The sequence below is a fragment of the Canis lupus genome, chromosome 8 (assembly GCF_011100685.1).
Source record: "Canis lupus familiaris isolate Mischka breed German Shepherd chromosome 8, alternate assembly UU_Cfam_GSD_1.0, whole genome shotgun sequence".
Lineage (NCBI taxonomy): Eukaryota > Metazoa > Chordata > Mammalia > Carnivora > Canidae > Canis > Canis lupus.
The window spans coordinates 50,626,950-50,641,345 of NC_049229.1; the positions used below are offsets into that span (position 1 = coordinate 50,626,950).

Here is a 14,396-nt window from a genome sequence, read left to right on the forward strand (position 1 = left end):
AAAGCATTATGTTACATGAAATAAGCCAGCCACAGAAGACTACAGACTGCGCACATTTGTTTGTAGGATATTCTAAAAAAAGACATAGGTATAGATACAGAAAACAGATGAGTGATTGCCAGGGAGTGGAGAGAGGACTGACAACAAAGGGGTACAAGGGAACTTTTGGGGGGTGACAAAAACATTCTATCCTTCAATTGTGGTATCGTTACCAGACTGCATACATTTGTCAAAACTCATGGAATTGGGCAGCCCCAGTGGCTCAGCAGTTTAGCTCCACCTTTCGCCTGGGGTGTGATCCTGGATACCCGGGATCGAGTCCCACCTCAGGCTCCCTGCATGGAGCCTGCTTCTCCCTCTGCCTGTGTCTCTGCCTCTCTCTTTCTCTGTGTCTCTCATGAATAAAACAAATAAAAATAATAAAAAAACAAACTCATGGAATTATACACTTAAAATTGGTGAATTATACTGTATACAATTGATAACTCCTTAAAGATCATTTTTAGAACACTGAGTGATACACCTGCATATTAGTATATCTTACTTTTTTCTGCACCCACTTTATTATTTTGCAACTTGTGACCTTTTTCTCATCACAAACCAATTAAAAAAAAAATTCTTTTTCTCATTTGAAGAACATCAAGAAAAATTAAGGAGGAATCACGGAAAAGAAGAAATCTTAAGGAGGTAGACCTTAACTTTTCCAATTACTATATCATTCTAACCAAGTTTTCTTTAATGAGAGGAAGTGAAAAGTCTCAGTCTCCCTATTCATCACCACCTGCTCCTTGACAAGAAGAGTCCTAGAAGAAAATAATCTAAGATGACTCTTGCGTAGCACAACCTGAAGACAGTGGGAACGGGCATTTAAAATCTCCAACTTATACATCCCCATTCTTGCTGAACAGTTTTCCTTTCAGTTAAACCGCTGAGCCACCCAGGCTGCCCTCTTTTTCTTTTCTTAAAGTAATCTTTACACCAACACTGGGCTCAAACTGAGGACTCCAAGATCAAGAGTCACATGTTCCATCAAGTGAGCCAGCCAGGTACCCCTCTAATAGGGATTTAAAACAAGTGTAGGGACACCTGGGTGGCTCAGTGGTTAGTGGTTAAGTGGCTGCCTTCAGCCCAGGGCGTGATCCTGGAGTCCCGAGATCGAGTCCTACATCCGGCTCCCTGCATGGAGCCTGCTTCTCCCTCTGCCTATGCCTCTCTCCGTGTCTCTAATGAATAAATAAATAAAATTAAAAAAAAAAAAAAAAAGCAAAGTGTAAAAAGAAGGCTTAGTCTTGTTCACAAAAATACCCCCTAACTTAAAATGTCTTTATCCTTTTACGAACACAGATGGTAATAGAATAGGTCAGGATCCTTCTCTACTTCTTAAACGTAAATCTATCTATCTATCTATCTATCTATTTATTTATTTATTTATTTATTTATTTATTATTTATTTATTAGATTTTATTTATTCATGAGAGACACAGAGAGAGAGAGAGAGAGAGAGAGAGAGAGAGAGAGAGAGAGAGAGAGAGGCAGAGACATAGACAGACGTAGAAGCAGGCTCCACGCAGGTAGCCTGATGTGGGACTTGATCCCGGGTCTCCAGGATCAGGCCCTGGGATGAAGGCGGCACTAAACCACTGAGCCACTAGGGCTGCCCTAAATCTTTTTTTTTTTTAAGATTTATTTATTTATTCATTTATGATAGACATAGAGAGAGAGAGAGAGAGAGAGAGAGAGGGGCAGAGACACAGGCAGAGGGAGAAGCAGGCTCCATGCCAGGAGCCCTACGCGGGACTCTATCCCGGATCTCGATCCCGGATCTCCAGGATCGCGCCCTGGGCCAAAGGCAGGCGCCAAACTGCTGAGCTACCTGGGGATCCCCAACATAAATCTCTACTTTTAAGGATGATAAAAAGCATCAAAGCAATTTTGAGAAAACCTCTATACTGATTCTCTTGACCCTTACAACTAAACCTCACTCTATGGCTGTGTGTTTGTGGAGTTCTTCAATATGGTTAGAATTAAACCATTTTTAGAATCTCTTCAAAAAAATCTACAGCTTGGCATAAAAGAAAGAAAAGGAAGCAGGAGTACATAATTTATTTCTCAGAAAATGTAAAAGATAACTTTAATAGGTCATTTTTAGTCCTCAACTTCTTTGCAATAAATTTTATGCTTATGAAGTAATGAAGGATCAATAGATTGTGATGGCATCATTAGATCTAATACTTTTAAGAAAACAGAAAACCTAAAAACAAGGGGCATCATAATTATCTACCTATTGACAACCTATTATTAATAACTTTGAATCACTTTTACAAAATAGATTAGATTTGGGGGCTATATTCATTAACCAATGTCAAATATGTGAAGCTGAACCAATTGCATTTCAGATATTCTCCAAGACGTACGTTTTTATCAAGTCTTAATCCACATTCTTCAGGATTCTCAGCCATGTAAGCTTAACATATGAAGGAACTACTGGATAATTACTCAAAATTTCATTAGCCCTCCCAGACAGGTTATCAATCAGAACAGATAGTGTTCTATGAGCTACAAATTTTCTAAGGTCCTAGGACTAGTTAAAAAAAAAAAAAACAGGGTAAGACATATGTACAAACTAAAGGGATGCAAAGGACAGCAGATATTTTGTCTTAAATGGCATTCGTGCTAACTACTCAGAACTTATGCTCCAAAAAATATAGCATATACTCACGTACTTAAATAGCAATATAATTGTCAATTTAGCTGATGAGATTTTATATAATTTATAACATAATCAACAAAATGTGTTTGAATCTGCAACTTCAAAAATAACATTTCCAGTGTTAAATGAAATCTTTCAAAAGAAAGGACACAAACATAAATGATGTTCAGCCAGAGTTGATCCCCTAACTCACATCATACTCCATTATACAGCTCCTAATCTTCTTAGATTTCCTGGATATGCTGATATAATCTGCTTTCCTGGGAAAAATAAAATAAAATTACTGCTACTCTTCAGACTTATACTTTCCAATTAATTATAATGAGCTGGAAGAATCTGAAATTCAAGAACTTCTCTCCCCCCTCTTCTTGTTAAAGGTCATAATCTCAAAGCAGATACGGGCCTTCTTTACTGAGGGTCCCCCAAACAAAACAGGTAGCCGTAAGAATGGTTTCAATTAGTTTTCAGCATTAACCATGAAGTAAGGGCCATAAGGCAGGATAAAATATGGAAAAATACTACCCATGACCTTGTTCTAATTTATACTTTCAAACACATTACACTGCGGATATTTCACATATCTCTTTAATTCTATATGTCTAAGAACTGAACTTAACAATCTTTTAGCTTAATCATCTGTCTAAATGTCACATTTTTGCTATTGGAAAGTTCATTTTTCTAACATTTTACTTTGGTGGATTATACTTCAGAATAGGAAGGAACTATGTTTCATGCTAGTGGTTTTTCTCTTCAAAAGCTTTTTCAAAAAAATGGAATAAACTCAGACATTCTGTGTTTGCTTTGCCTATGTTAAGCATGTCTCTCCACTGAAATCTACAATGAGACTGTATCTTAAAGATTTTATTTATTTATTCATGAGAGACACAGAGAGAGAGGCAAAGACATAGACAGAGGGAGAAGCAGGCTCCTCGCAAGGAGTCCGATGTGAGACTTGATCCCAGGACCTGGGATCACGCCCTGAGCTGAAGGCAGGTGATCAATGGCTGAGCCACCCAGGTGTCTCTATCTTAAAGATCTCTTAAACAAGTGTTTATATAGTATCAGGTAAATGAGATCACATACAAACTATGTTTTCAAAGACTATCCTGACAGTAATTATAGAAGCTCTCAGTACTGATTTCCTTCAAGGCACAGAAAGTATGTAGTACAGTGAGCACAGTGCCAGGTTCAGTAAATGCTTCTTTCCTTTCCTTTTCATTTCAGTTATTATATCTCTAAATATTACCAAGTCGACTACCAGCCAGCCTTATCTCCTGATAAGATACTACTATATATAATCTACTGTAACTGAATGGAAGATTATGTTGATTCATATTATCTAAATTAACATGGCATTCTCTCAAGCTAGTGGTGCTATATCTGAACCACTGTTAGGACAATATCTCAATCTCTTGCTCACCTGGAAGTATTTGGGGCTGAGGTGAAGACAGAGTCAAGGTCTGCCTTAACTATTCCTATCACAGCAGTTCTGAAAACTGTCAATTATTTGCACAGTAGAAAAATCTCAGATGCAAAATCACAATGACACTTTCAAAAGAGACAAAGAAGGCAAATTTAAAAGTTATTTCACAGCTGAGGAAACTAAACCAGTGCCCAGGAAGGCTAAGTAACTCCAATGGAGGAACCAGGACTTGAACTCCCTGGTTCTTCTAGTTTCTTTTTTAAAGATTTATTTATTCATTTTAGAGGGGCAGGGAGGAGCAGAGGAAGAGGGAGAGAGAAACTCAGGCAGACTATGTGCTGAGCACAGAGCCAGACACGGAGCTCGATGTCATGACCCTGAGCTCACGACCTGACCACAAACCAAGATTTGGAGGTTTAACCAACAGAGCCATCGAGGCACCCCACTGGTTCTTCTAGTTTCTAAGGCTGTGCCCTTAACCACTGCTCACTGATTCACTTTAGCTTCTATATTAAGTAGGACTTAAAGGGAATATAGCTAACAGAAATGTAAGAGGAAAACTGAGTAATTGTCTCATTGAAGTCACTGATGGTGCTGCTTGGGCATCCCCTGGAGACTCGCTTGCCTCTTAGGATCTTTCACTAACCCTGCCTCCACCACCCCAGCCCAGGAGGTCACACGGCTCTTTGATTCTTAGGCCCTGATCTATCTGCTCCTAGGGAAAGTGTGGGGCCCAGAGACTTCCTTTCATCCTGTCTCCTCCTTCATAACAACACTCAGTTGGTTTTAAGGATTAAATTGCTTCAAGCTTAGGTACTCTTTGCTTCTTGACCTAAGCCCCTTGATCTGTAGCAGACTTGACTTTGAGATTTGCAGACCACTGGCCTTGAGGCACGAAGGACTCAACTTTCTCAGAAGATAAGGCCTGACTACATTCAAAAACAGCTGCCCTGATGCCAGCACATTTGTTCAAGCTCATGTTGACTCAGGAGTACCTGCTGGGCACTGGCTCCTCCTGCATGCAAGCCCCCTCCCCATTCCTATGCCTTCCCTTTTAAAACCCTCCAGTTTCCCCTGAATAGGGAAGATGATCTTTGAGACATACTAGTCCACCATCTTCCCAGGCTGCCGGCTTCCTGAATAAAGCAATTTTTCCTTTCCCAGCATCACTTGTCTCTCCAGTATTGATTTTTGTGCAGCAAGGAGCCAAATCTGAGTTTGGAACTGGTTCTCTTGTCCAGTAGTACTTCTAAATTACCATTCTAAGATTTCTATCACTGCTCCATCTTCCAAAGGGGGACATTCTGCAAAATTTCAGTCAACCATTGCCAGTGTTTCTTAGGAAGACTGCTATTGGCATTTGTAGACAATACTTGGGTTAAAGCTGTCCAGCGCCGTGAAGAGCATTTGGAATCACTGGCCCCTTGGTGATAAACGCCAATACCACTTCCCCACAGCCCAGTCTGGGACAACCAAATATGCCCCTAGATGTTTCCCAATGTGTCTTAGGAAGGCAGCACAGTTCCTGGTTAGTTGAGAACTACTATTGGCCCTAAAGTTATTTCTTCACAGGGACCGTGGGTTTCTTTTCTCTTTACCCTTAAGCTTGAGTTGGAGACACATTAGCTTTATATAGAACTTGGGCATGTTTTTACCTCCCTTAAATTCAATTACCAATTATCTAAAGGAAGATATAAAGGTGGGGCAGCTGGTATACTTACGGTATAAAAAAAAAAATCACACATGGGAAAACCCAATTAGTTTATATAAAATATAAACTGATTAAAAGTATATCAAAAGGCAATACTTTATGATCAGGGAGGGCCTTTCTTCAGCAGGCCCTTTCCTTACCATTCTGGAATTTTATTTCTGTTCCATTAACTTGACTGTTACAAGTTATTACAGCTTATATAGCAAATTGTATTCCCCCTACTACTCTACTCTTTTCAGTTTTTTCCCTTCTTCTATCAAGATATAATTCATATCCTGTAAAATTCACCCCTTTAAAATATACAAGTCAGTGGTTTTTAGTATAGTCACAAAGTTGTGCACCATCACCAGTATTCATCACCTTTATCATCTCCAAAGAAATTCCATACCTGTTAGCAATCACTCCTCATTTCCTCTCTCCACTGCTCCGAGCAATCATTAATCTACTTCCTGTCTCTATGAATTTGCCTATTCTGGATGTTTCATATAAATGGAATCATATAATATGTAGCCTTTTGTGTCTTCCTTCTTTCACTTAACATGGTGTTTTTAAGGTTTATCAGTGTTGTAGCATGTGTCATGTTATAGCATGTGTCGGTATTTGACTCTTTTTTAATTGTCTTTGCATGGATACACCACATTTTGTTATTCACTCATCAGCTTCTGCACACTGGATTGTTTTCACTTTTTGGCTGTCACTAATAATGCTGCTAGAAACATCCATGTACAAATTATGGGGACACGTTTTCAATGTGGTTGGGAATATACCCAGGAAGAGAATTTCTGGGTAATATGCTAACTCTATGGTGTCTGCTTTTTGAGGAACTAGAAACTGTTTCCAAAGTGGCTGGGCAATTTTACATTCCTACCAGTGATACGGGAGCATTCCTATTTCTTGGATCCTCACTAACAATGTTACAGTCTTTTTTAGTAACGTTAGTGTACGTAAAGTGATTTCCTGTGGTTTTCATTGCATATACCTAATGTCTAACAGGTTTGAATAGCTTCTTTTTCTGCTTATTGGCCATTTGTGTATCTTCTTTGGAGAAATATTTGAATCCTTTGCCCATTTTATAATTGGGCCATTTTACTTGGGTTGAGTTGTAAAAGTTCTTTTTATATTCTGAATACTTGATAGAGTCTTATCAGACATGATTTGCAAAATTTCTTCCTATTCTGAGGACTGTATTTTCACTTTTGAACAAAAACTTTGATGAAGTAAAACTTATTTTTCTTGGTTGCTTGTTCTTTTGGGTGTCATAACTAAGATACTGCCTGGGTGCCTGGGTGGTGCAGTTGGTTGAGCATCCAACTCCTGGTTTTGGCTCAGGTTGTGATCTTAGAGTCATGAGATTGAGCCCTGAGTTAGTTAGCATGGCATCTGCTTAAGACAGACTCTCTCTCTCTCTCTCTCTCTCTCTCCCCCCCCCATCTGTTCCTCCCCACCCTCACTCACTTGCTCTCACACAAATAAAATCTTAAAAAAGAAAAAAAGAAAGACAGAAAGAAAAAGAAAATCACTGCCGAGTCCCACAATCATAAAGATTTATATCTATATTTTCTTCTAGAGTTTTGTAAATTTAGCTCTTACATTTAGGCCTTTGATCCATTTTGAGTTATTTTTCTATATGGTGGGAGGTAGGGACCCAACTTCATTATTTTGCATGTAGATATCCAGTTGTCTCAGAATCATTCGTTAAAAGAGACTGTGATTGTCTTGTTGAATGCCAACTAATCATAAATTAAAAAGTTTACTTCTGGACTCTCAGTTGTGTTTTTTTAAGACATATTTTTTTGAGAGAAGGGCAGAGAGCATCCTGAAGCAAATTCCCCAGTGGGTGCAGAAGCTGACGTGGGGCTCAATCCCAGGACCCCAAGATCATGTCCTGAGCCAAAATCAAGAGTTGGCCGCTCAACTGACTGAGCCACCCAGGCGCTCCTGAGCTCTCAGTTGTATTTCATGGTCTGTGTAACTATACTTATGCCAATATGACACTATCTTGATACTACAGCTTTGGGACATGTGACTTTTTTTCCCTTAAGTTTGACTGTTCTAGGCCCCTTGCATTTCTATACAAATATTAGGATCCACTTGCCAATTTCTACAAAAAAGGCATCTGGGGTTTTGACAGGGATATTGTTTACTCCATAGATCAACTTGGGAAGTACTGTCATCTTAACAATAATAGTCCTCCAACCAATAAGCACGGATATCTTTCCATCATGTTAGGTCTTCTTCCTGCTTATTTTTGCACATTTTTTTTCCTTGGGTAGGATGCATTAAATATTGCCAAAATATTGAGAGCAAGGCAAAGGAATTAATAAAAATATTTAATAAAAACTATGTAGTTCCTTTTTGTTGTAGTTAGATTTTATTCATTTATTCATGAGAGACATAGAGAGAGAGAGAGGCAGGGAGAAACAGGCTCCTTATAGGAAACCTAATGTGGGACTCAATCCCAGGACCCCAGGACCATGACCTGAGCCAAAGGCAGATGCTCAACCACTAAGTCACCCAGGTGCTCTAAAATGATACAGTTCCTAATTAAGAATAAATAATGTTTCTTCTTCTTTTCTCCATTTTCATCTCTAATTTCCCCTAATGCAAATATGTTTTTAAATATATTAAAATGTGTTGCCCAGGTTGGGGTACCTGGGTGGCTCAGCCCATTAAGCATCTGCCTTTGGCCCAGGTTATGATCTTAGGATCCTGGGATCGAGCACCATGTTGGGCTCCCTGTTCAGCAGGGAGCCTGCTTCTCTGTCTCCTTCTCCCCCTCCCTGCCTGTTGGTGCATGCTCTTGCTCTTTCTCTCTCTCAAATGAATGAATAAAATCCTTTAAAAAATGTGTTGGAAAGGCTATACCAAGTGTTGACAAGAACAAGGAACTCTCAAGGCTTTGCTAATGAGATTGTGAACTGGGACTTTGTAAAAATGGCAATATATGCTGAACCTAAATATAGGCCTATTCTATGATCTGGCAATTTCATTCCTAGGTATATACACCCAATAGAATTGTATACCAAAAAACATGTACAAGAGTGCTACTTTTAGTAACATTCCAAATCTGGAAACCACCAAAACGTCCATCAGTAGAATGGATAACTGGTAATACATTCAAACAATATGTATGGTTTGGTACTAGGCAGCAATGCAAATGAACTATACTGTTCCACCCAAATATGCAGATGAATCTCAAAAGACATAATTCATAATTCATTCATTCATTCATAATGATGAATAAAATACACCAGATTCAAAAGTTCAAGGCAAAACTAATATATAGTGATAGAAGTCAAAACAGTGTCAAAATTATCTTTAGCAAGGAATGCAGGCTGGAAAGAGGCACAAGACAGCCTTCTGGGATACTGGAAATGTTCTAGGTCATGATCTGGGTGTGTATTCGCTGAACTAGGTGTATATTCACTGTTAGTGTTCAGTGTATCCCTAAGATTTATGCACTTTATTGTATGAATCTTAATACTTAAATAAATAAAAAATAAACATTTATATACTTGGAAAATCAAATGAAGTAAAAAAAAACTGCAATGTGATCAAATTTCTGATCCTTCAATTTACACTATTAAATATATCCAACTACTATTTAATAATCACCTTTTTTAAAAAACCACTCTTTTACTTAAAAAACAAAACCAAAAAAACCATCTAGATATTATGAGGTGGTCTCAGGCATTCTCTTGCCAGCCTTTGTTATTTAAAACAAACCTGGAAAAATATTGAAATTTTCCATGCTGGGTGTTCTACAAACTTCTAAGGCAGGGAAGTGTTATGAAAACACTTATGGAGTTATGGAGTTAAGGTTTTACTTAAGTTATGGAGTTAACGTTTTACTTACAGAGTTAAACCTTGCCCTGAGGTGCGAAATGAAAGCATAAAGGGCCTGGCCCTTCTTTTCTTTCCTCCTTTCTCTTTTTAAATGACTATATGAATAAAAGCACAAATCAGACAATACTAACCATTAAAGTATTTATTTTTCCACCTGTGCATCTGCTTTCATTCTCATACATTTTTCCCTAGATATTTTAGTATTAGGCTTTTCTTCTACATACTTTGCAAAAGGGAGCAGCTGAGGAAAGGCTGCCACTAAGTAATGTCAACAAGTCTGGTTCCCACTGCCTAGAATGGACGATTGCCTTTCAGAGGGCTATGGGGCATTCATTACAACTGGAATTACCAGCGTGCGATGTGGGATACAGAACTACTCAGCAGAGAACAAGTTAAAATGATGTTCTGTAGGGCTGCAGCAGGAACAAGGGTTTGTCAGAGAGGTCAATTTGGGATTAAAAAAGCTTAAACGCTTCTGGGTGAGCATAATATTATCAATGCATGTAAAACAGGTTCTCTTCAGGGATCCCTGGGTGGCGCAGCGGTTTGGTGCCTGCCTTTGGCCCAGGGTGTGATCCTGGAGACCTGGGATCGAATCCCACGTCGGGCTCCCGGTGCATGGAGCCTGCTTCTCCCTCTGCCTGTGTCTCTGCCCCTCTCTCTCTCTGTGACTATCATAAATAATTAAAAAACAAGAAATATAAACATTAAAAAAAAAAACAGGTTCTCTTCAGACTGTGGTTTCTAAGAAAGACTTAAATCTGAAATTCTGACCATCAAATATGGTAATGTTGGCAAAATATTAATTTCTTAGAACTAATGCTTTTGATAAATTAGAAGGATGGATTCTTTTGGAAAGTAGAGGGTTTGGCTTCTATTTTAAAAGGGGTAAAGCTGAGCAGAGGGAGTAGATGCAGACAGTTTAGGGAAGGCTGGACTTGTCCCAGGACTTAAGATATTCCTGAACTAAATAAACCCTAGGTAAATAGAACATTCCTTACATGTACAAGCAGATCCTTTAATAGAGAGAATTGCTGGGATTCCTGACTCCACCTAATCAGGAAATCAGGGTTCTAAAAATAACTTTTACTTCTTCGAAGAAAGAGGAAGTGGGTTGGCAAGTGAACATTTAGATTTGATAACCAACAGTAACAAAAAATATTCTGAAGTCTCTGGTGTTTTGGGGAGCCCAAAGGAAAACAAATGAATTTGAATCCCCATTAAAACTGCTACTTATTTTTAATATATACACCCACAAAAGTCTCAATAGAACATGTAAGTTTGTTTCACACCATATTATTTACACCACATAAATGATGAACTATTTCAAATTCAATACTGTTAAATAATTAAATCAATTAAAACAAATGAGTTCAGGGGCACCTGGGTGGCTTAGTCGTTGAGTGTCTGCCTTTGGCTCAGGTCGTGATCCAGGGGTCTTGGGATCAAACCCAGAATCAGGCTTCCTGCGGAGAGCCTGCTTCTCCCTCTGCCTACGTCTTTGCCTCTCTCTGTCTCTCATGAGTAAATAAATAAAATCTTTAAAAATAAATAAATAAAAGAGCTCAGATTTGAGAAAAATGACCAATTTATATTAAGTTCACCAAGTAACAGTTAAAAGTAACTGTGCATATCTATAAGCTGTCAATATGCTTTAGGTTTTTTTTTTAAGTCTGCTAAAATAAAATTACGTTTATTACATTCTCTACTGGCAGCAGTTGAAAATCACTAGAAACTATACTTCTTTTTCAAGTGAGCATTAAAACCATATCTTCTCAAGATAAAACTCAGTTTCAAAATCCTCAAAATGTTTAGATATCAAAGACAAATACTGTTTTTCATCATTGATGAGGAGAAAGAGATCCAGTTTAATCAAGATCTCACATTTTAAGCATGCAACTGAGCTAAAAGATTGAGAGATTAATCATAACAATTACAGGTAGAGAATATCATTTGTACAATTTCTAGGTTCATTATGATAGTATATATCCAGAGAACCATCAGAAGTTCTCAGATCCAATGTCAAGTAATGGAATTGGACAAGCATTCTTTTTTTAAAATATTTTATTTATTTGAGAGAGAGGAGCACTATCAAGAGGAGGGGCAGAGGAAGAGAGAGAAGTAGACTCCTTGCTGGGCAGTGGGCCTGATTCAGCTCCATCCCAGGACCCTGGGATCACAACCTAAGCTGAAGGCAGATGTTTAATTGACTGAGCCACCCAGGCACCCTGGACATGCACTCTTAATATCACTTTTACTTAATATGCACTACCTGCACACAATACAGGTAGGGAAAGAATCCATGCATTAATGACAAGACAGATTGGTACTATTGCCAAACAGGCAGAGTCAGTTGGGATGTTGCTCAAAGTTCTTTATACTTAATGGTTTCCTGTGCTTTCTTTGCATTGTTTTTCTTTCACCTTTTCTACTAGTGGTTTAACTGCTGGTATTCTTCTACTAAAGTGTTTAATGATTCCATAATGAAAGGCAGATAATTATGTTGCCTTCTGATATTTTCAAATCTCTTTAGTTTCTGTACTACTTCTTCAATAAGCATTTAACTTTTGGGTAACCTCTGACTGAATAGCATTTAACCTATTACCCTGATCTGTATCCATGGGTTCCTCAATAAATAAGTTGTCTTGTCTCTCCTTGTCTTTGTAACTGCTATCCTCTTTTCATATATCATTTTTCTATCAGACACAACGGCCATTAAGTTAAATCGAATTTCACCTTCACTGTACTTTTGTTTCCTTTGTTCCTATGACTGGTCTCACTGATGCCATTTTGATGGCAGACACCGAAACTAGTCGGCCTTCTCTTATTCCATCTAATTGATGCATCTTCCATTTACAGGAACATAACTGACAAAATGAAAAGCATCTTCTTTTGCTGATGTCTTGAATGTTTCAAACACTTGCTGTCTGACAAAACTGTTGTGCACTTGTTGAATCACATCTGAACTGCTGAGTGCCAAGCCTTTTATTGCTGCATCAAAACTTTGTGAAAATTCTTTAAACTTTGATAACATCTCTCCTGAATGGACATCTTGATGATACAATTCAATAACACACTTACTATGGCCTGAGTAGCACAAACATTATTAATTACCTGCTTAACAAAAAAAAAAAAAATGTGTCAAGTCTGCGATCCTGAACTACAGAGCCTGCTGGTTCTTCTTGCTGCCTCTTGAAAAGAAAACCTAACCCATCAAGCGGTTTTAACTCTTCAAAATTCTCGGGTTCTAAACTTCGTATTTCTTCTACTTGGGCTCCTTGGCAACCAAATCCTTTAATGAGTTCAGTGAAGACCCTTGGGTTGCTTTTCACAAAGCACCACTCCCCAAGTTGCCTGTGATGGCCCAGGCCACACAAGGACTAGGCTGCTACCTCAGGCTCTGCCTCTCACTCCCCCAACTGCCACCTATATCTCAGTGATCTCAGAAAACCTGTAGCTGAGCTCATCGGCCCCATGTCACCCCGCTTCAGGATTTCTTTTCTTTACTCTTTTTTTTAGGATTCTCATTTAAAAAAATTTTTTTTATTGGAGTTCAATTTGCCAACATATAGCATAACACCCAGTGCTCATCCCACCAAGTGCCCCCCTCAGTGCCCATCACCCAATCACCCCAACCCCCCGCCCACCTCCCCTTCCACTACCCCTTGTTCGTTTCTCAGAGTTAGGTGTCTCTCATGTTTTGTCACCCTCACTGATATTTTTACTCATTTTCTCTCCTTTCCCTTTATTCCCTTTCACTAATTTTTATATTCCCCAAATGAATGAGACCATATAATGTTTGTCCTTCTCCGATTGATTTACTTCATTCAGCATAATACCCTCCAGGTCCCTCCACATCGAAGCAAATGGTGGGTATTTGTCGTTTCTAATGGCTGAGTAATATTCCATTGTATACACAGACCACATCTTCTTTATCCATTCATCTTTCGGTGGACACCGAGGCTCCTTCCAGTTTGGCTATTGTGGACATTGCTGCTATAACCATTGGGGTCCAAGTGTCCTGGCGTTTCACTGCATCTGTGTCTTTGGGGTAAATTCCCAGCAGTGCAATTGCTGGGTCGTAGGGTAGTTCTATTTTTAACTCTGAGGAACCTCCACACAGTTTTCCAGAGTGGCTGCACCGTTCACATTCCCACCAACAGTGCAAGAGTGTTCCCCTTTCTCTACATCCTCTCCAACATTTGTGGATTCCTGTCTTGTTAATTTTCACCATTCTCACTGGTGTGAGGTGGTATCTCATTGTGGTTTTGTATCAGGATTTCTTAAATAAACACCTAAAGAAGTTGAATTTGAGGACTACTAACATTTTTGAAGCCTTCTCTAACTTTAAGATATAAAACTTAAAAAAAAATCTAGTACATGAAAATAAAGATTTATTTTAGCACATATTTTTTTTTAGAAATACAGGAGATACAAAAGTAGCGTCATAATCTTTACACCAAAGATAAAAATCTCACCAGGAAGACTACACAAAAAGGAAAGAATGTATTTCATGCTAGGAAAACAGAAAAATGGATCCTGAGTATCTACCCAGTATGTGCCAGCCATCTAGGCCCTGGATATACTGTCTGGAATAAAAGAGACAGGCTCCTGCCTGTGTGGAGCATACATTCTGATGTGGGAGATGGACAAACAAGATAAATATCTCACTCTAGTGATATTTGAGCCATGACCTGGATGAGCTA

General features: G+C 38.7%; 1 protein-coding gene and 1 pseudogene across 3 annotated transcripts in view; both read right to left on the bottom strand.

Annotated features, from left to right (window-relative positions):
* The window catches only part of SPTLC2 (serine palmitoyltransferase long chain base subunit 2), a 110,178-nt gene that overhangs the window by 17,765 nt on the left and 78,017 nt on the right, over positions 1–14,396 (bottom strand). The window lies entirely within an intron of this gene.
* LOC119876506 lies at positions 11,987–12,760 on the bottom strand (annotated as a pseudogene).